The 20,331-nt window shown below is 33.8% G+C and overlaps 1 long non-coding RNA gene across 1 annotated transcript in view; it reads left to right on the top strand.

The window, feature by feature from the left end:
* The window catches only part of LOC126937981 (uncharacterized), a 58,259-nt gene extending 39,433 nt beyond the window's left edge, over positions 1-18,826 (top strand). Inside the window, exons 2-3 of the long non-coding RNA XR_007719916.1 lie at positions 4,529-4,701; positions 18,460-18,826. This is a non-coding gene — a long non-coding RNA (uncharacterized LOC126937981). The remainder of the gene's footprint in view (positions 1-4,528; positions 4,702-18,459) is intronic.
* Positions 18,827-20,331: the final 1,505 nt, after the last annotated feature.

The following is a 20,331-nucleotide window of genomic DNA, read 5'->3' on the forward strand; positions in this document are numbered from 1 at the left end:
CTGTGTGATCTATTTTAACCCTTTAAAATATAGGTTATTCATCTGTAAAACTGAGGTCAATTATACCTGCTTCATAGGGTGGTTGCCAGAAAGTAAGACAATACAAATAACAGATGGCTCGAAGTAGACTAGATTACTTTCTATGCATGCAGTCTTTGGCTTATAGTAAGCTATTCTTCCCGTCTTCAAAGAGTTTCATCTTCATTTCATAAGCAAATTTATAATTAAATAGATATTTGTACTGAAAATTTAAATTATTTAACAAGAGCATGTAACAAAAGTTTTGGCATATTCACGGAATAGCACAGCCATGTAAGTTTGGGGCTCAGAGAATTTTAAGTCAAGCACTTGCATGTGGGGTTTCAGCCCAGCTGTGTTTGTGTATATATATCACACATACGAGCATTTCTGTCTGCGTACATCTTAATTGGGAGAGGGATGTGATTCGCTTTGTCAGTTTCAGTTTCAAGGTGTTTTTCACATCTTGAAGTGTTAGATTTCTTTAAAAGTTGTATGTAGCCTTTGGAGGTTTGAAAAGAGAGAGAGAGAGAACTAAAAATCAGGGTTAAGATATTTTAAAATAAACTTATTATTTACCATGTCGTGTCAACAATCATGTGGAAGAGGGGCCAGGATATTGAAATCTGAGTTTGAAATGATGACAGTATTTTAGAGGTATGATCTAGAAAAAATACTAATATTTAATATGAAAAAATATTGAAATGATTTGACTGTGTGTCCCAACCCAAATATCTTCTCAAATTGTCATTCCCTCATGTTGTGAGAGGGCCATGTAATCTCCAGATGTTGAGGGAGAGAGGTGATTGGACCATGCGGGCAGTTTCCCCCATCCTATTCTCATGATAGTGAATGAGTTATGAGATCTGATGGTTTCATAAGAGTTTGAGAGCTCCTCCTTCGCATGCTCTCTTTCCTGCTGATTGGTGAAGAAGGTATCTGCCTCCCCTTCTGCATGATTTTAAGTTTCCTGAGGCCTCCCTAGCCATGTGGAACTATGAGTCAATTAAACCTACTTTCTTTATAAATTATCCAGTCTCAGGTATTTTTTATAGCAATGTAAAAATGGACTAATGCAGTAAATTGATACTGGGAGTGGGGCACTGCTATCACGATACCCAAAATGTGAAAGTAACTTTGAAGCTGGATAACGGGCAGAGGTTGGAACAGTTTGGAGGCCTCAGAAGAAGACAGGAAAATGTGGGAAAGTCTGGAACTTTCTAGAGACTTTTTTAATGGTTTTGACCAAAATGCTGATAGTGATATGAACAATGAAATCCAGGCTGAGGTGGTCTCAGATGGAGATGAGGAACTTATTGAGAACTGGAGCAAAAGTAACTCTTGCTATGCTTAAGCCAAGAGACTGGTGGCATTTTGTCCCTGCCCTAGAGATTTGTGAAACTTCGAACTTCAGAGAGGTGATTTAGGGTATCTGGTGGAAGAAATTTGTAAGCGGTAAAGTGTTCAAGAGGAAGCAAAGCATATAAGTTTGGAAAATTTGCAGTCTGACCATTAGGTAGAAAAGAAAAACCTATTTTCTAGGTGGAAATTCAATTCAGTTGCAGAAATTTGAGTAAGTAACAAGAAGTCAAATGTTAATAGCCAAGACAATGGGGAAAATGTTTCCAGGGCATTACAGAAACCTTCCAAATAGCCCTTCCTATTACAGGCCTGTAGTCCTAGGAAGGAAAAATGGTTCCCTGGGTCTGGCCCAGGGCCCCCATGCTATGGGCAGCCTAGGAACTTAGTGCCCTGCATCCCAGCCATGACTAAAAGGGGCCAACGTAGTGCTCAGGCCATTGCTTCAAAGGATGCAAGCCCCAAGCCCTGGCAACTTACATGTGGTGTTGGGCCTGAGTGTGCACAGAAGTCAAGAATTGAGGTTTGGGAACCTCCACCTAGATTTCAGAGGATGTATGGAAATGCCTGGATATCCAGGCAGAAGTTTGCTGCAGGGGCAGACCCTCATGGAGAACCTCTGCTGGGGCAATGCAGAAAGGAAATGTGAGGTTGGAGCCCCCACACAGATTCCCCACTGGTCACTGCCTAGTGGAACTGTGAGAAGAGGGTCACCATCCTCCAGCCCCCAGAATGGTAGATCCACTGACAGCTTGCACCACATGCCTAGAAAAACCACAGGCACTCAATGCAAGACCATGAAAGAGCTGCCCAAGACTGTGGGAGCCCGCCGCTTGCACCAGCATGCCCCGAATGTGAGACATGGAGTCAAAGGAGATCATTTTGGAGCTTTAAGATTTAATGAATGTCTTGCTAGATTTTGGACTTGCGTGGGGCATGTAGCTGCTTTGTTTTGGCCAATGTCTCCCATTTGGAACAGGAGCATTTACCCATTGCCTGTACCTTCATTTTATCTAAGAAGTAACTGACTTGTGTTTGATTTTACAGGCTCATAGGCAGAAGGGACTTGCCTTGTCTCAGATGAGATTTTGGACTGTGGACTTTTGGGTTAATGTGGAATGAGATAAGACTATTTGTGGGACTGTTGGGAAGGCATAATTGGTTTTGAAACGTGAAAAAACATGAGATTTTGGAGGGACGAGGAGTAGAATGATATAGTTTGGCTCTGTGTCCCCACCGAAATCTCATCTCAAATTTTAATTCTCACATGTTAAGGGAGTGACCTGTAATCCCCACATGTTGAGAGAGGGAGATGATTGAATGAGGGGGCGGTTACCCTCATGTGTTCTCATGATAGTTAATGAGTTCTCAGGAGATATGATGGTTTTATACGTGTGTGATAGTTCCTCCTTAACATGCTCTCTTCCCTGCTGACTCATGAAGAAGGTACCTGCTTTCCCTTCCACAATCACTGTAAGTTTCCTGAGGTCTTCTAAGCCATGCAGAACTGTAAGTCAATTAAGCCTCTTTCCTTTATAAATTATCCAGTCACTGGTACTTCTTTATAGCAGTGTGAAATGAACTAATACAAATATGAATGGCAATACTGTTTAATTAACAACTAAAATGGACTTGTTTTATGTAGAAGTACTCTTATCTAAGCGGCAAAGTGGACACAAAGTTGGCATGAGGCAACAACACAATGCTGAACTTTTCCCTTAAATACCTTCTTTAGTAAATGTAACAGAAATATATTTTAAGAATGGAAGCACAAACAGTCTCTCAGTATCTTTAACCAAACTTGAATTAAATCAATGTAAAGAGGTAGAAATGGCCATCATGATCATTGTTTTGTTTATTTATGGCTTGTTTGCTCTTCTTTGCTTTGTTAATGTAACTATTTTCTTGAAGTAAAAATACTACATGGGAAATTTCATTAAGTCTACAGGCATATAGAACGATCTTTAAGAGAAATAAAAACAAAAGTAAGAGTGGCAGCTTATAGTCATTGATTGTTTTCAATGTCAGTATTATATATTTCTTTGAATTATTACTCCACATTTTATCAGTTTATTCATTTATCAGATTTAAAACAACAGACTTGAAGAGGGGAAGTAAATTACTCATGGTCACACAGAACATGCACAAGTTGATCTCTCTCCACTTGTGTTGAGAATGTAAGCAGGTTTATGTTGCAGCTACAAAGGAATGTCATTAACACAAGTGATTTTTAAATTATGAAGCAATTACCTAGGTGATGCTTCTTGATCCATTGAAAGAGCAACAGCTTCTTTTCCTCTTGAAATCATTTAAGTGTTGCTCTTAAAGCCAGGTTTCTTAACTGGGCTTCAGGAATTTGGGGTTGTCTTTAAAGTCATATGTAAAATGATGTGTGTGTGCGAGTGTGAGCATGTGTTTGGGTGTCTGTGTGGATATGTTATGTGGGTGTGTAGGTGGATGTGTATGTATAGGTGTACATTTTTCTAGATAGAGAAGGTTCAATAGCTATTGTCTGATTTTCAAAAACTCCCATGATACAAAAAATGTTTAGAAGCCATTGTTTATAGGGAGCAATGTTTTAGATCAGTAGTTTGAATACATTTCCGTACATTAAAACACCTTGAAAGATTTGTAAAAATATTAATTATAGGATCCACAAATTTATCTAATTGGTCTTAGGTGTGACTCAGGCATTGACGTGGCTTAAGCTCTTTAGGCCATCCTAATCCTAATGCAGAATTAGGGTGGAGAACTACTTTTTAAAATGGGATCATATGGATCCTTTTAATATTGTAACAATAGCACACTCATCCTTTTATTTTTATAAGAGAGGATAACTCAATTTTAGTTTTCAGATAGCTTTTTTTTTTTTTTTTTACACAACAGCTTTTCTGTCTTAAAATATATTTAACTATATTTCTTTAGTGTGTTTTTTATTTGTCTACAACTATTGTGGAGTTCTTGGGGCTTAACTGTATTATTCTCAGATCATTGTTTTCTGTATAAATAAGTTTAGAAAAGAGACACTAGCATTGTGATTTTAAGGAATAAAACCTTCAGGGGCAAAATATAAGCTACTTAAAGTAATTAGCATAATAATACATTAAATGATCAGGCTGACAAAAGAATAACATTTTGCTCATTAATTCAGATTCTGAGAAGATTGGCATGCGTCCTGTTCTCCGAAGTATTAAGCATTTTCAGTGGAGAAAGCCATCCTTGAAATCATCCTTAAAATTTATATGCTATCTGAAGATCACTCATTAATATGATGCCACTAGGATCAGTTAAAAGTCCTTTCACATAAAACACAAGACAAAAAAAGTAAGTTTTTTTTGTGTGTATGTGTGTGTGAGAGAAAGAGATTTTCATACTTTAATTAAAATAACAGCATTTATTATTTTGTAAGAATACAAAAATAACAGTTACTACTTCAGGATTCCTATGAATAATAAAGAATGTATTCCTTTATAAAATGTAGATATATTTTTTGTGAATAAAAACAATATTTTAATCAGCTTCTTTTTAGTATGCCATGATAATTATAATAATTAACTTTAAAAAATAATGTTAGTCTTACCAGATTTTCATAATTTGGCGCTGGGAGGAAACAAGTGTAATCCAAGAATAGTTAACATCTATAAGGTCAAATATTTGTAGCATCAAGTTAAATAGCAATATTGATCCCCAAGTAGATAATTCTCGCTTTTGCTATTCACCAATTTAATGCTGACACATTGTTCCATCTCTCACTAATTCATGGGCCCAACGACATTTTGATTCATGCTCCTAGTCTTCAAATTTAAACAAGCTGTGATAAAAACTGTCTGAATTGAAACATAAATTAGTGGAGAATTAATCAGTTTGGCAAAGGTATTAAACCACACTCTAGTACCATGTCATTTTCAAAACTGTTATCCAGCAGTTAGTTTTAAACTGAAATTTACTCCTAATGAAAGATTTGGGTGTGGCCATCAGTAATTCAATTAACAGGAACTCAAATGTGCAATTTAATATTCCAACAATAAATGAATTGAATCTTAATAGAAGACCTAAAATCTTAGTATAAAACACTATGTATCTTTTTTTCCAGGCATATACTTCTCAGTAACTTGACTTTGCCTACCACATGCTTTTCCTTTCTTTCCTCAGGCTTCTATCTCTCTTTGTACATATAAATAGCCTTGATAGCTTTTACTCTGGAGATACCCATTTTGGAAGATTTTGTAAAAATTTAGCTACTCTTGCCAATGTGATTTTTACCCCTAATGGCAAACAGCTTGATGCTGTGTCTTGGAATACTTTCTCATTCTATAAAATGTCAAATCACTAGGTGAAATATTTAGAAATATGGGACACAAAAATGTTTCCAGGAGTGTCATTCTCACCACTTGTAAAATAATTGATTGAACTATAAGAATGGAATTAAGATCAGAAACTAAACCCTATTATACTCAAACATTATGCAGTTCTCAATTTTAGTTGATGACCACCTGATTTTAAATACACATTCACTAAAGTATAAACAGAATTCAATCAGTGTTTTTATATTTTGAATATCAAATTTGAATGTCAAATTTCCACCTATTAGATGCTCAGATTACATATGATTTTACCTTAATTAAAGTTAGGCCATTGTATCTTCCTCCTTCAACTTTTCTAGATACCAATGATAAAGAAACCCTTAAGTGCAAGTATCACTGGTGATTGTGAATATGACAATAATTGTTTTCAGAGTTACTGTTTTGCCTCTGTTAGAGCTACCTCTGCTGGAGCTATCTCAGATCAGTGAAGATATGTTCTTTGTTTCTTTTGTTTTTAATACAATTTCCACTTTAAGTTATGGCATTTCTAGCTTCATTTCAAAATAATAAAAACTTACACACAAAGAGTTAAAGATTGCAACTTATTAACCACAATCCTAAAGGAGTTGGAGCCATTACTGATAATTGAAGTATGTCACCATTCTCTACCTTCCTAAACTACAAATTCATTTTTTATATGAAACACATATTTGTCACATAACAACAAAGGAATACTACTATTGGCACTAAGATTCCCACACTCAAACAATCCACTACAGTTTATGTAATCTATAATGAGATTCAATTATAGAACTATAACTAGCCTATTTTTGGTGTTGAGGAGAAGTGGGTTGCCTAATTCAGGAAGGAGAAGAAAGATATACCCATGCTCTCCCCATCCACATTTGATGCAGAAGCGGCCTAAGAAAATTTTTAGTATTTTTCTCTCTTCCTTTCCTACATTCTTTATCTATTTATCTTAGTTTCTACTACTATTTTCACTGCTTTTCTTTACTAATACTGTTTGCAAATCATTTGTCTCATCATAATCAAAACTTCCATAACTCAACTAATTATTGACTTATTGAAATTCCCATATACCATTGTTAAATAGACTCATATCATATGAGGACAGTATCTAATTTTTCATGCCAGTCAACTGAACTTTCATTTCAAAAAACTGTATTTTTTGTATAAGGGTTAAAATAGAAACTCAGATATTATAGAAAGATATATATATATATATATTTGGGCCGAGATCTCAAAAGATGGGACAGACCTTGTCTGAAATTCAGACATCAGAATAAGCCTCCATATGTGCTCTTTCTGCTTTTCATATTTTCCCCCTTACTCTATCTCAGAATTTACAAATTCTTTTAATAGTTCTGTGTTTTCATAACAGGCACAATGGCTACAGCAGTGTGGTGTTCCCTAGAGAAGGGTTAGGTGTAGGTGCTCTCACATTCGATTATTTGTAACTTGTGAGTTTCTGATCAGAGACACAATGATTTAAATCTCTTTGGACTAAGAAAAACTATACACAAATGCTCTTTTTGGTCCTTGCTTTTGACATTCCTCTTAGTCTAAAAACTAAATTAGAGTCCATGAGTTATTCCACTTTTCCCCAGCAACCTTCTGTTTTTACCTCAATTTGCTATGTTGATCTACTCTCATCTTTTTCTTTGTTTTTCTCTGAAAAAAAAGAAAATAGAATCTTCTTACAATCTTTTAATCCTTCATCCTTTACTTTGTACCCCAGTCAGCATACTATATTTGCCCTTTATCTAGGTAGTTTAAACCTTGAGCTGAACACATCAGATATTTCTTTTCTAGACAGAAATGTGTGGCTCTACTCTGAGTATTTTCTCTTTAAAAGTTCCTCTCTTTCTAGTTAAGAGCAACTTCTCTTTCAGCCTCAGGCCTTCTTTCTGACCATCTCTCTTGCCTTAATCATTGGTATCTGCATACAATGTGGCTTCCAGTTACTTATTCCATCTCTGACTTTCTTCTTGGATTTACTAGTGTTGCTTCTGATGACATGATATTAAGTTTATTATTCAGATATACTCTTCTAGTTAGTTTAATGTTGGAAAATATTGGTCTGCCTACTTGCTTTGTCAAAAGTGGCTTTAAAACAGTATTTCAACCTACAGAACCTGAAATTTCTGACTCCCAACCACCTGTCACTCTCTATATCTGTCTGTCTTTATTTTTTTCAACTTAATTGAGGTATGTTTTTGTGTTTCTTAGATAAATACCTTGGATCATCTGTCAGGTAGAAGTTTAATGTTTTAAGAAACTTCCAGATTTCTTGGTTTTCCAACGTGGTACTATTTGACATTCATATCAGCAGTTTATAAGAGTTCAAATTGTTCCATATGGTCATCAATACCAAGTATTATTAGCTTTTTAATTTTAACCATTCTCAACCATTCTCATGGGAGTGTAGTAGTATATTGCTGTGGTTTTACTTTGGATTTTCCTAATGAGACACATGCATTTCATGCACTTATAACTTACAATTTCTTTTGAGAAATATCTGCTCAGATCTACCTATTTTGTTTTTGAAGCATTTATCGTCTTATGATTAAGTTGTAAGAGTTCTTTATACATTCTGGTTATAAGCACTTTGTCAGCTCTGTGTGTTATTCATAGTATCTCCCAGGCTATGACTTGTCTCTTCCTAACAGGGTCTTTGAAGAGCATTTAAAATTTTTTCATAATATTCAATTTATTATTTTTTTCTTTAGTGGCTTATGGTTTTATACCCTATTTATATCATCTTTGCTGACACTAAAGTCACATGGATTTTCTTTGTTTTCTTCTAAAAGTAGTATACTTTCATTTTCAGTTTTAGACTCTTAATTCATTTTGTGTCCTCTTTTGTATATGATGTGAGGGAAGGAAAGATGCTTTTTTTTCTTTTTTTTTTTTTTTTTTACTTTTACTTGTGGATATCTAATTTTCACAGCACCATTTGTGAAAGGTCTTTCTGTCCCCAGTTGATTGCCTTGACACCTTTGTTTTTTAAAAAAGTAATCAAACAGGTGCAGGTTTATTTCTTAACTCTATTTTTCCCATTAATCTTTGAAGATGATTCTTGTGCAAGGACTATATTACTGGATAAAAACAGATGGAAAATAAGTTTTCACATAATATAAGTGCTACAATTTTCTTTTTGTTCTTGTTATTGCTTTGGTTATTCTATGTTGTTAACTTTCCACATAGATATTAGAATCAGCTTGTCAATATCTAATATATAATATATGTTAGGGGTGTGTGTGTGTGTGTGTATATATATATATATATGTAGTATTTTGATTGAGAATGGGGTATATTTGAAGGTTAATTTGAGAAAAATTGCCAACTTAACAATACTGAGTCTTCCTACGCATCAGTGGAGACTATGTCTTATTATGTCTGTATTTACATTTTCTCAACTATCTTTTATAGTTTTCAGTTAAGAGCCCTTTAACATTTGTTACAGTCATTCTTAAGTAGGTTTTTAATAATATTTTAAGTGGAATTTTTTATTTTAATTTACTTCCAATCTTTTATTGTGAATATATGTGTGTATACATATACATGCACACAGTTAATACTTGCACATAACCTTCTTCCTATAGGCCTATTATATTCAATTATTATTCCTATGATTTTCGTATGTTAAGCCTTGCATTTCTGGGATGAACCATATCTAACATTGAATTAATATGCTAGTATGTTTTAGAAATATTTATGTTTATGCACATGAGGACTATTTGTACCTAACTTTATTTTTAGTTTTAATGTCTGCAGGTTTTGATATAATATTTATGATGGCCTCCTAAAACAAGTTGGGGAAACTAATTTCTTGTCTATATTCTGAAAGATTTTGCATATAATTTTTTATATTTATTTATCTTGAAATGTCTTTAGCATGCCTTAATTTTGAAACATATTTTGCTGGATATGGAAACCTGATTTGATAGTTTATTTACTTTTTTCTTTCAGTTCTTTAAAGATACTGAACTTCTATCTTATTGCCTTCATATTTTTTTTCTGAGAAGTCCATGCCACTCAATAATTTTTTTGTAAAAAAATTGTAATATGTTGTTTTTCTCTAGCTGCTTTCAAGATTTACTCTTTATCTTTGTCTTTAGTGCATTTATTATGATGTGTCCATAGTTTCGTTCATGTTAAACCCATGTGGGGTTCACCGAATGTCTTAAAACTGTTTTTGTGTTTCTCCAAATTAGTTATTTTCATTGTTTCTTCAAATATTTTTTTCTATCACTTGTTCTTTCTCTCTTTGGGAACTCTACACACATATTTTAGACTCTATTTCCACACAATAGGCATCCTGACTCCCTGATTATTTTTTCGTATTATTTTTTTCTTCTTAAAATTCAATAAATTCTATTTGTTATCTCCAAGGCTACGGACTCTTTTCTCTGCTATTGAGCCCATTCCAGAATTTTTTTATTTCAGGTAATGTATCTTCATAGTTCTAAAGTTTCCATTTGATGGATTTAAAATATTTTATATTTCTCTTTTGAGATTTCACATCTTTCCATTCATCATAATCCTACTACTTTTAATTCATTGAACATAGTAACACCACCTGTTAATGTCCTTGAACTATGATATCTGAGTCATCTCAGCATTGACCTCTGATGCTTTTCTTTTGTAAATGGGTCACATTTCCACATTTCCCTATATTTCTTATACTCACATAATTTTAAATTTTATTTTGGACATTGTGAATGTTATTTTGTGGAGGCTGCGGATTTTACTATGTTCCTTCAGAAAGTCTTAAATTTTCTTTGTGTTTCAACAGGTAGTGATGTAGTTAGACTCAAAATGCAAAACCTTTTTCATCTACAGTGGGGGGAAGACCCATTCTCAGTTAAGTGTTTGCACCTTGTCTAAGGTGTTCATTGTTCAAGGGTTAACCAGCTACTTGGTCAGAGTTATCACACAGGAACTGGGGTTCCTCTGCTGCGGAACTCTTTGTTCAGGATTGCTCCCTCACTTCCTAGTGACTGTGGCCCCTAAACCTTACTTTTATAGTTTTTCAAGACGGAAAGATTGCAGGTTTTCTTATGGTGCTTCAGCTGCCCTGGGCTATCCTCAGTGACCATGGCCTATCCTCAAATCAAACCTGCAAAACAAGAATCATCCTGCTCTGATCTCTTTTTCCATATTTTGACTCCCCTTCAAATCCTGCCTGCACATTTCATTCTACAAAACCTTCAAGTAATTATTTTTGTATTTTGTGCACATTTTGTAGTGGTTAATTGCTAGAGGGTTGGTGTTAGCCAGCATGCTCCTTATATTGGAAGCTAAATTCTAATTTTTACTTCTGTATTTATTTGAATAATATGTGCCTGCTCTTATATAATATAAGCTGTATCAAAGAAAATTTCTATTTTTATTTGCAGTGCTATTGCCAAATTCTAAAAAAGGCAGTCATATATAAGAGGAACATTCTAAATATTTATATGATCAGAAATTAATGAAAAAATAACCTTTTGCTTGTGCGGTATAGTAGAAAAGCAATAGAGTTAGATTCAAAACAGGAAGATTTTAGTGCTAGAGTTGTTAAAGAACTTAGAGAATATGAAAATATTTATTTTTTGTTTTCTCATGCTTAAATAAGCATCTTTGATTATAACTTTTATAAGTTATTCCTTATTCTTAGGTTTGGATATATATTTTATGGAGAATCTTCAAGGTAAGGTGGCATTTTCTCTAACATTTGGATTTTGCTTCTATGATAGCAATTATTACTTTATATTAAAATACTTTATTTATCTGTTTTTTTCTCTTATTTTTTAGCACAATGAGGGCAGGGATAGTGTCTCATTTTCACCTTTATTATGCGAGCACCAGGCACAGAGATTGCCTCAAGCACACTTCACAAAGTCTACATGATTGAATGGCCAAGCCAATTTTTGGTGATTTTTCTTTTGAGTACGACATCAGGTAGTGCTGATAAAACTACTCAAGATGATAAATACGGCATTTTTGGCAGTTATATTTCCTGTGACCATATAGATTAGACACAAATACTACTCCAGAGACTTGCAGCTTTGCATAGTTACTATATCATGACTGTCAACCTCCCAAAAGACATACTGACCTTCCTTAATCTGTGCATCATTTGGAATATGTGGTAATAGAGCTTCTAGACAACTTTTAAACTTAAAAACTGTAGTCTGCGTGTAAAGATTCCCTTGTGCAGCAAGCTGGCCTTGATTTCCATCTTCTTCATGCTTGTCATTAATAGTTCTTTGCTGACTCTGCACATCTTCTTTAACATGTAAGAATGCAATCATTAGCAGTTTCTGGATTACTGTCCTGAGGATTTATCATGATCTTCATAGCCTGTCGAGTTAAGTTTCCCAGAGGACCAGAAGCACATTATGACACCAGCTTCCATTTTTAGCATATGTCCCAGGTTAAATTTAATATAATGATGGTTGCTTTAAAACAAACATTTCTTCCACTTAAGAATATGCTTCTTTTAATCAAAACATATCATATTTTTTCTAATGAGAATAAAAAATAAAATGGCAACCACGAAAAAAGACAAAATTGACATGACTATCAAAGAGACAATTATCTCTTCATATATATGATTAGATCATCAGGTTAACTTTACTTGGTGAAGGTGTTGATATAGGGTAGCAGTTTTCTGTAATTCAAGATTTTTTCCTGCAGAAGTTCAAAATCTGAGCATGTATGGTCTTACAAGTGGGAGCTAAGCCATGCATACACACAGTTGTACAGAGTGGTATAATGGACATTGGAGACTCAGAAGGGAGGGCAGTGAGGGATAAAAAAAAAAGTCACCTATTGGGTACAATGAACACTATCTGGGTGATAGGTACACAACAAGTCCAGACTTCACCATTATACAATTTACTCATGTAACCAAAAGCCATTTGTACCCTTAAAGCTATTGAAATAAAAAATTGTTAAAACATCGAACATGTAAACAGATTACTTATTTATTTTTCTTCTCCTCCCTACTCAATTATTTATTTTTTGAGACTCAAAATGTCATATCTAGCCTCATACTATTAACATACATCAGCCATTTTGACAACTGGTTCTGCAATATATAAATACACATCAGCCATTTTAACATTTGTATATACTCTTCATTGATAGATGTCATAATGTATGGTTACAAATAAGAAAATAGTCATATTACGTGAGAACTGAGTTCTAGGAAATTATCTCTGGAATTTTTTGTTGTTTGCTGTCTCCTGTCAGATTCTTATTATCTTATTACACTTATGGACTTATGTGCCAAAATGTCTCAAATATAAGTGGAAATGATAATGTCACAGTCTTGATTTAAATTATTGAAACTATTGGATTTTGAGAGCAAAGGAGGCACAATGAATATTGAAAATTCAACAGACAAAACAAGTACAGTAGCTTATCTGGTCTCCTTGCTTCTATGCATCATTTCCTATCAGCTCTTCTCCATCTATCAGGGTTTTTAAAAATGTGAATCAAGTCTTACTACTTCCTTGCTCAAAATCCTCCAGCAGATTCTCATGGGCAATCACACTTAGAATACAATCTAAAGCATCTTTCAAACCCAAGCAGCCCCACATGACATGGACTCTCACTATTTCTCCAAACTGGTGACCTTGGAGAAATACTTGAGCTTATTTTGCTTGTTGTACTTCAGCTTATTTTGCAAAGAAACAGAGAGCAGGAGATAGCGAGAGCGCGCGAGAGAGACAGAGACAGAGAGAGACAGACAGACAGAGACAAAGATACACACAGAGAGACTGCAGCTTATTGTCTGCCTCAACCACTGGTCACCCTGCTGTTCATGAAGCCAAACATGCTTCTTTCTCAGGGATGTATTACTTGCCACCCCCATTGCCTAGGACACTTTTCACCCAGGTATTCATTTGGCTCTCCTGTATTTCATTCATGTCCTAGAAAGCTGTCTTTTGCAACTCATCTGAAGTACCTCCCAACCAACATATCTCAGTCTCTTTATCCTGTTTTCTTTTTCTGTTTAACATTTATCACAATTTTAATATACTTACTTATTGCCTCTCTTTTAATGGAATATATCCTTAATAAGGGCAAAGGCTTCACTGCTTTACTGTACCCTGTATCTTTCTCATTTTTAGCTCCTTTATTTACTAAAGCCCATTTTCCAGTAGATTTCTAAAAAGAGGATCTTAAGAGATAATTACTTGAAGCTTTGCATATATGAAAATGTCTTCAATCTATCATCCACCTACACATAATAATGAAGGCACTGTTTTATAAAATCCAGTGTGCTGCTAAGAAATGATGCCATTTTTTTCCTCTTTTTTGTCACTGTGACTTCTTTCCTTCTTCATTTCTGGACACTAAACTCTTCTTTGTTCCTGTTTTTCTGAAATTGCTGGGAAATGTACCTTAGTGTGGGCCTCTTCCTTTCATTATACAAGAAATTTGATGGGTTCTTTCATACTAGAGACTGAAATTCTTGGGGTCTGGAGAACTTCCTATTACTACTTTTTTGCTAACTTTCTCTTCCTTCTTTCTCTCTTTCTTTTTGGAAATCCTGTCAGAAAGATGTTGGAGATTTTTGATTTATACTCCAAATTGCTAATTGTAGCAGTATTTTTCAATTCTTAGTTTTGACTTTTTTTAACTGTTGAAGAGATGTCCTTAAATGTTTCTGCTCACCATTCTGGGAGGGAAGAAATAGTATATAAGTAATTATATTTGTAATTTCCAAGAGCTTCTTTGTCCTCTGATTTTAAAAAATTTATAGCATATTTGTTTTATGCTTATATTCAGCATTGCTCTCATCCTGAAAATAAATTAGTTTTCTTTAGTCTTTGTTTCCTAGGCATTCTTTTCTTTTATTTATCTCCTTTTTCACTGGCGGAGGTTTTCCCTAGGTTGCTGGGGACCCCTAGCTGCCCTTTCTTATTTAAGAGTGAGTTGATTAATTGACAGAACTGGCCCCCTGGTGGTGATTTAATGTCAATCTTTCATTTTCAGTGGAACACTTATAAATATGATATCAAAAATCCTTTTCCTAGACTTATTTATTGTGACAACATAATTTGCTTAACTTTGGAGGAGGTGCACATTTACAGTTGGAGTAGGTTATGTATACTTGTCTCCTGACTTTCTGGGAACCAGGGAAGGAAAGACAGCTGAGTCCAGCATATTTATAATGCAGTGTTTCCTCTAATCCTTACTTCTCCTATTTTCTACAATATTTGGTATCTCCAAGTCCATGCTGTTTTCCAACAGGGCATAAGCATATAAGGATGTGAGACATAGAGTTCCAAGTGCTTTTTAAACAGGTTTTCAACCAATCTCCTTCTTTTAAACTCGCTGCATTTACCTTGTTTCTCAGTGTCTCCAAATGATGAGATTTTCTGCGGTTCTGTACGATGGATTATTTCACTTGTCATTAATATGTCACTCTACACAAGCCTGGGTGGTGACTTTATTAACAGGACTTAATCAGTTGTCACTCATATTTGGGTTGGTTTCCCAAAAGCAGATTCTAAAATGAAGATTTCTTTGAAAGTGGTTTATTAGGAAGGATTCCCAGGGAAAAACAATAGGCAGTTGAGGCAGTGGGATGGGAAGAGAAAGAGTTGAAGCAAGGATCTTGTGCCAACCCAGATACCCAGATAATTATTTAGGTTAAATCTACATGGAAGTTCTGGAGACCCAGTGTTGGTCCAATTATGAGAATAGGAAGCTGGTGTATTCATACTGTCATATCTATCAGTCATTGTGAAAGGGCCACCTGCTGCTCTTTGGCATATACTGATACATAGAGTAGGTTCTAGCATCTAGGAAACAGTTCTCTGACAGTGATGCTGTTGGCTACAGAGCATGAAGGAGCAAACAGAGCCTGTGTTCATGACTTGGTAAGGGGATCAGAGGGAACATGAGCAGAGCACTAATAGCAACTAGTATAATACTTCCTTATCTACATTCTTACTTCTAAATATGTGTTAAAATTAGTCTCTTCTTTTCTTTCAGCGACCTTGAGTCTTTACATTTTGTTTTGCCTTGCTTTTATCTCTGATGTCAATCTGACACAATTAACTAGGATTTGCTGGGAGAAGCCCTGAAATTCTTTTATTAGTATTCTCTACTTTTCAGGAAATAAATACGCAAGGGAAAATAATATGGATCATTTTAAGAATAAAGAGTTAAAATTATTGATTGCTATATATATATATATATATATAATATAGATAATCTAAGTTAAAATATACAGCTATTATAATTTTTGTCTTAGATCAGTCAAGTTGGTCAAAAGTAATGTGGGGAGAAAGCCAAAATGTAAAAATGAAAGAAGGCAAAATAATTTAAATTAACAGAATTGGAAATATATTAATGCTTTTCAAAGATTTATGAAGTTGGACATGAAATAATTTTAATAAAAAGGCGGTTACAATTTGATAGCAATAGTATAATCTGTATATATAATTGAAATCAGTAATGCCATCACTTATTAACTAAAACAATTGATACAGAAAGACTTGAAGATTTCTTTATATATTTACAAATACTCTTAATTTTTTTTCATCTAGTTTTTTGAAAATCTGTAGAGGAAAGTTAAACAAAACTGACCTTTTGCAGTAAGAGCTCAGCTTTATTCGCACTGAATGTAATGAATTGCATAATTTCCTTTTCTAAGGGAATGGCAACTTCTATGAACATTTTCAATTTTTTACCACTAAGTAATTAATGATTACAGCTGGAAGTTTAAATGTCTAAGGCTGAAGATAAACAAGTGGAAGTGGGCCTGTTTTGGCTCTTGTCAGTTGCTAGACATTCACAGATAAAATGTATCACAAATATCTACATATATAGATATAAATATATTTATATATTTGGGTCCAATTTGAGGTTCTACATATTTGGGGAGGTTCAGTAACAAAATTGATAATGTAACAAGGCTTTAAATATCATTTATTTTCCTTATCTACCTAATCAAATTTTGCTTATCTGTTGGATCTACATCATACTTCATGTCTCCACAAATCTTTCTTTGACTATCAAATTTTGCTTATCTGATGGATCTACATCATACTTCATGTCCCCACAAATCTTTCTTTGACTATCAGTGTGGTCTTGACAATTGCCTAAAATATTTAGAAATGTGTTGTACATATCATTCAAAACCTGTAAATACTTATGGCATGGCAATTAAAGAAACAGTAATGTTTAAAATATAGAAAGTAAAAATGAATGCTTGGGATTAGAAAGATATCAAGTAGTACTGTAATTTTTATTTATATCTGAAATATGAGATAGGAAATATTAACTAAACAAAAACCAGCACAGTATATAAGTATTCAATATCTTTCAACGTTTTTCCAAAGCAAAACAGTAGAAGAAAACGAAACTATATTTGGTTGATCTGAATCTGCTGTGGGCTTCTAGCATTTTAGGGAAGCTGCTGCCCCCTAAAATCAAAAGCATAAACAAAACAAAGCAAACAAACAAAAATCTGAAAAAGAAAGTTTAAAACCACAGGGTGGGCATTGTTTCCTTTTCCTTTCTTTTCTTTTCTTTTATTTTTCTATTCTTTTCTTTTCTTTCCTTTTCTTTTCTTTTCTTTCTTTCTTTTTCTTTTTCTTTCTTTCTTTCTTTTTTTTTTTTTTTTTTTTTTTTGAGACATAGTCTTTTGTTCTCACCTAGCCTGGAGTGCAGTGGCAAGATCACAACCCACTGCAGCCTTGATCCCCCAAGGAGACCAGGTGATCCTCCCACCTCAGCCTCCTTAGTAGCTGTGCTTTCAGGCATGCACCACAACGCTTGGCTAATTAACTCTTAAACGTCTTAGAAATACTACCATAATATATTTCCAAAACACATATATCCATGGAAATTTTAAAATTGTTAACTACACAAAATTAAGGTATGTATGCAAATTGTATTGTTTTTTTCTGAAAGATACATTACCAGTAATCTTCCTAATCAACCAGATTTTCCCTGAGAACCTGAAATAACTCAGTGGAGAAGATATCTGATCCATGCCTTAATGATGATGATATGTTGTTTCTCTGCAAATAAAAATACTATCACTTTTATAGTAGTTACTATGAGACAGCTACTTTGCTAAGCACTATGCTCATGTTCATTTTTTTTTTAAAAAAAGAAAAAACCTGAAGGACAGAGCAGTTAAGCAATTTGTCCAAGATCACAAACGTAGAAATTGGTCAAACCAGATGAATCAAACTATCTGGCTCCTGTGTCCGTGCTCTTATCTGTTTTGAATTACTACTGCTTAATGAAAAGCTCCTTTGGCAGTAAAAGGTATGAGAAAATATTTTTCAGAAATGTTTTATTATGACTTCAGTTATCAATAGGGTTTCTTCTCTATGGCAGCATAATTTTTTTCCAGATGGAAAGATAAATGTGAGGATAAGCAAGGAAATGAAGACAAGTAGCTAGGAGCCTCTTGGAGGCCACAGACAGATAGGTAAGCTGCCAGTGTGGTTTTTTGGAGTCGAAATTTAAAATGAACTACTAGGAAGGACTGGGGAAATATGAGATAACAGGTGATAGTTTTAAAATCTTCAGCATGTTTTAGGAAGAGGTAACTCTATGAGAAGAAAAAGACAAAAGAAGGCAGAATAATTTGAATTAACAATGAGAAATGCATCAATAATACTTTTCAAAAATGTAGGAATCTAGTATGGCTTTTCACACATAAGCTGCTATGTAGTTTTATGAGACTCTGGTTTATCCTGTGTTCCCTATAGCCTTTTTTTTTTTTTGCCAGGGAGAGTCATGTTCTCACATGGAATTCAGCCAGGTTTTTGGGATTGTTTCTGGTAAGAATATGATGAAAGGAGCAAGAAGTTTCACTTCTCAGGAATCTCCTTGAACTGAGATGTTTGGTAGCTCAACACTATTTCCCAACAAAGTAGCTAACCAAGGCTATGGTTATGACTTCAGTTATCGTATCAGAGGCCTGCTCATTAGAAATAAAAGATGAATGAACACCATTCAAGTAAGTGAGTTATTTGATGAATCACTTATGGGAATAATCTTTGTAAATCTAAGCTTTAGAAAAGTCTTTATGCTGGAAATACAAGTATCCAAAAATGATTTTCTGTCTTTTCTTTTCCCTGGAAATCAAAGCACGTAGGGAGTATTTCTTTATACTAATATTCATTTTTTTCTGTTTTTGCTATATCGTATTTATTATAAATTGAAACAATGATTGCTTAACATTATCATCCAAAAGTGGTAATGCTTCACCTTATTGCAATGTTCTTTTTATAGCCCTGAAGGCATATTCAAGCATTCAGTGTAAAAGATGAACAGGGAATCAACACAGCAAAGGACTAGAAAAAACATAAATGTATTATTGTCTCAGCTTAAATAGAAAAAAAGCATGTTGCAAAGAATAGTCATTCATCCCTTGACAAAAAGAATCTAAATGAATGTGTTTCCTTCTTTTCTAAAATGAACACTAGTTTATGAGTTACCTAATCCTTTAATCCAGATTGAAATCCTTTAATCCTGCCAAGAATAGCCCAAAATGGGAGTTAAGAAAGGCATTTCAAATGAATTCATAATTGTACCAATAACTTCATTTGGGGCAATCCTGTCCTCAGTTGCTTTATCGACCTTTATCTGTTCCAGATAAACAGGTAAACAAATAAGAAATAAGCAGCCTCAGAATTAACAGATAGCAATTGAAACAGCTAAGGAGGCATATTTCTTTTGTTTGCTACAATATCAAATGTATAACTCAAATATTATATATTTATTATTTTTATTCATTGGTGTATTTAGGGCTTCAGCAGTGTATGTTTTGGGAAAAATTATTACAACTACTGAAAATAACATTAATAGTGATGATTAAGAATAAGAAATAGGATTGACAATTTGGAATGATTCCAAGAAGCTATTGACTAGAAAATATCTTGCTGGACAATAGAATTAACTCTAAACATAATAACTGGTTGGAAATGTGCTTCATAAGTTCTGTGAATTTCATCATTTATAATTTTTTATTGCTTTTGGTTTTATCTTTGACAAACAGGGATCAAGAAATACACAGTTTTCTGCTTGGTTGGGAAACTAAAATTATATGTTTTCATATGCAAGTAGAGGAAAATGCATTATTAAATGTTGGTTACATAGAGGAGCTTCATAAGTATCTGTTGAGTGATTAACTATTTTGTCCAGAGCACAATAAATCACAGGGCTGATTGAGTCCATCCCATTATTCTTTGCAACATTGCTTTTTACTGTTGTTTTTGTATTTTTGCAGTCATCCTAGAAAGAGCATTCACTTTCATGACAACTAAATATAATATGGTATTCGGGATCAGATAATAAAACAAGATAAAAATTATTAAATCAAAATATAGTATGAAATGTAGTGAAAAGGAATACATTAATATTTAATTGTGACAAATGTAACATGCTCATATGTGATATTAATATAGAGAATACAGGATGTGATATATAAAGACATTTTCTGCGCTATCTTTACAATGTTTTTCTAAATGTAATCTATCCTAAAATTAAAAGTATATTTCTAAAATAAAAGGTAAAATTTTTTAGCTATACTAAAACCGGAAAAAAAATTGTCAAAAGATGATAAAGGAAATAAGATATTTAAAAATTAAGAAATATT

This window comes from Macaca thibetana, chromosome 15 (assembly GCF_024542745.1).
Source record: "Macaca thibetana thibetana isolate TM-01 chromosome 15, ASM2454274v1, whole genome shotgun sequence".
NCBI lineage: Eukaryota > Metazoa > Chordata > Mammalia > Primates > Cercopithecidae > Macaca > Macaca thibetana.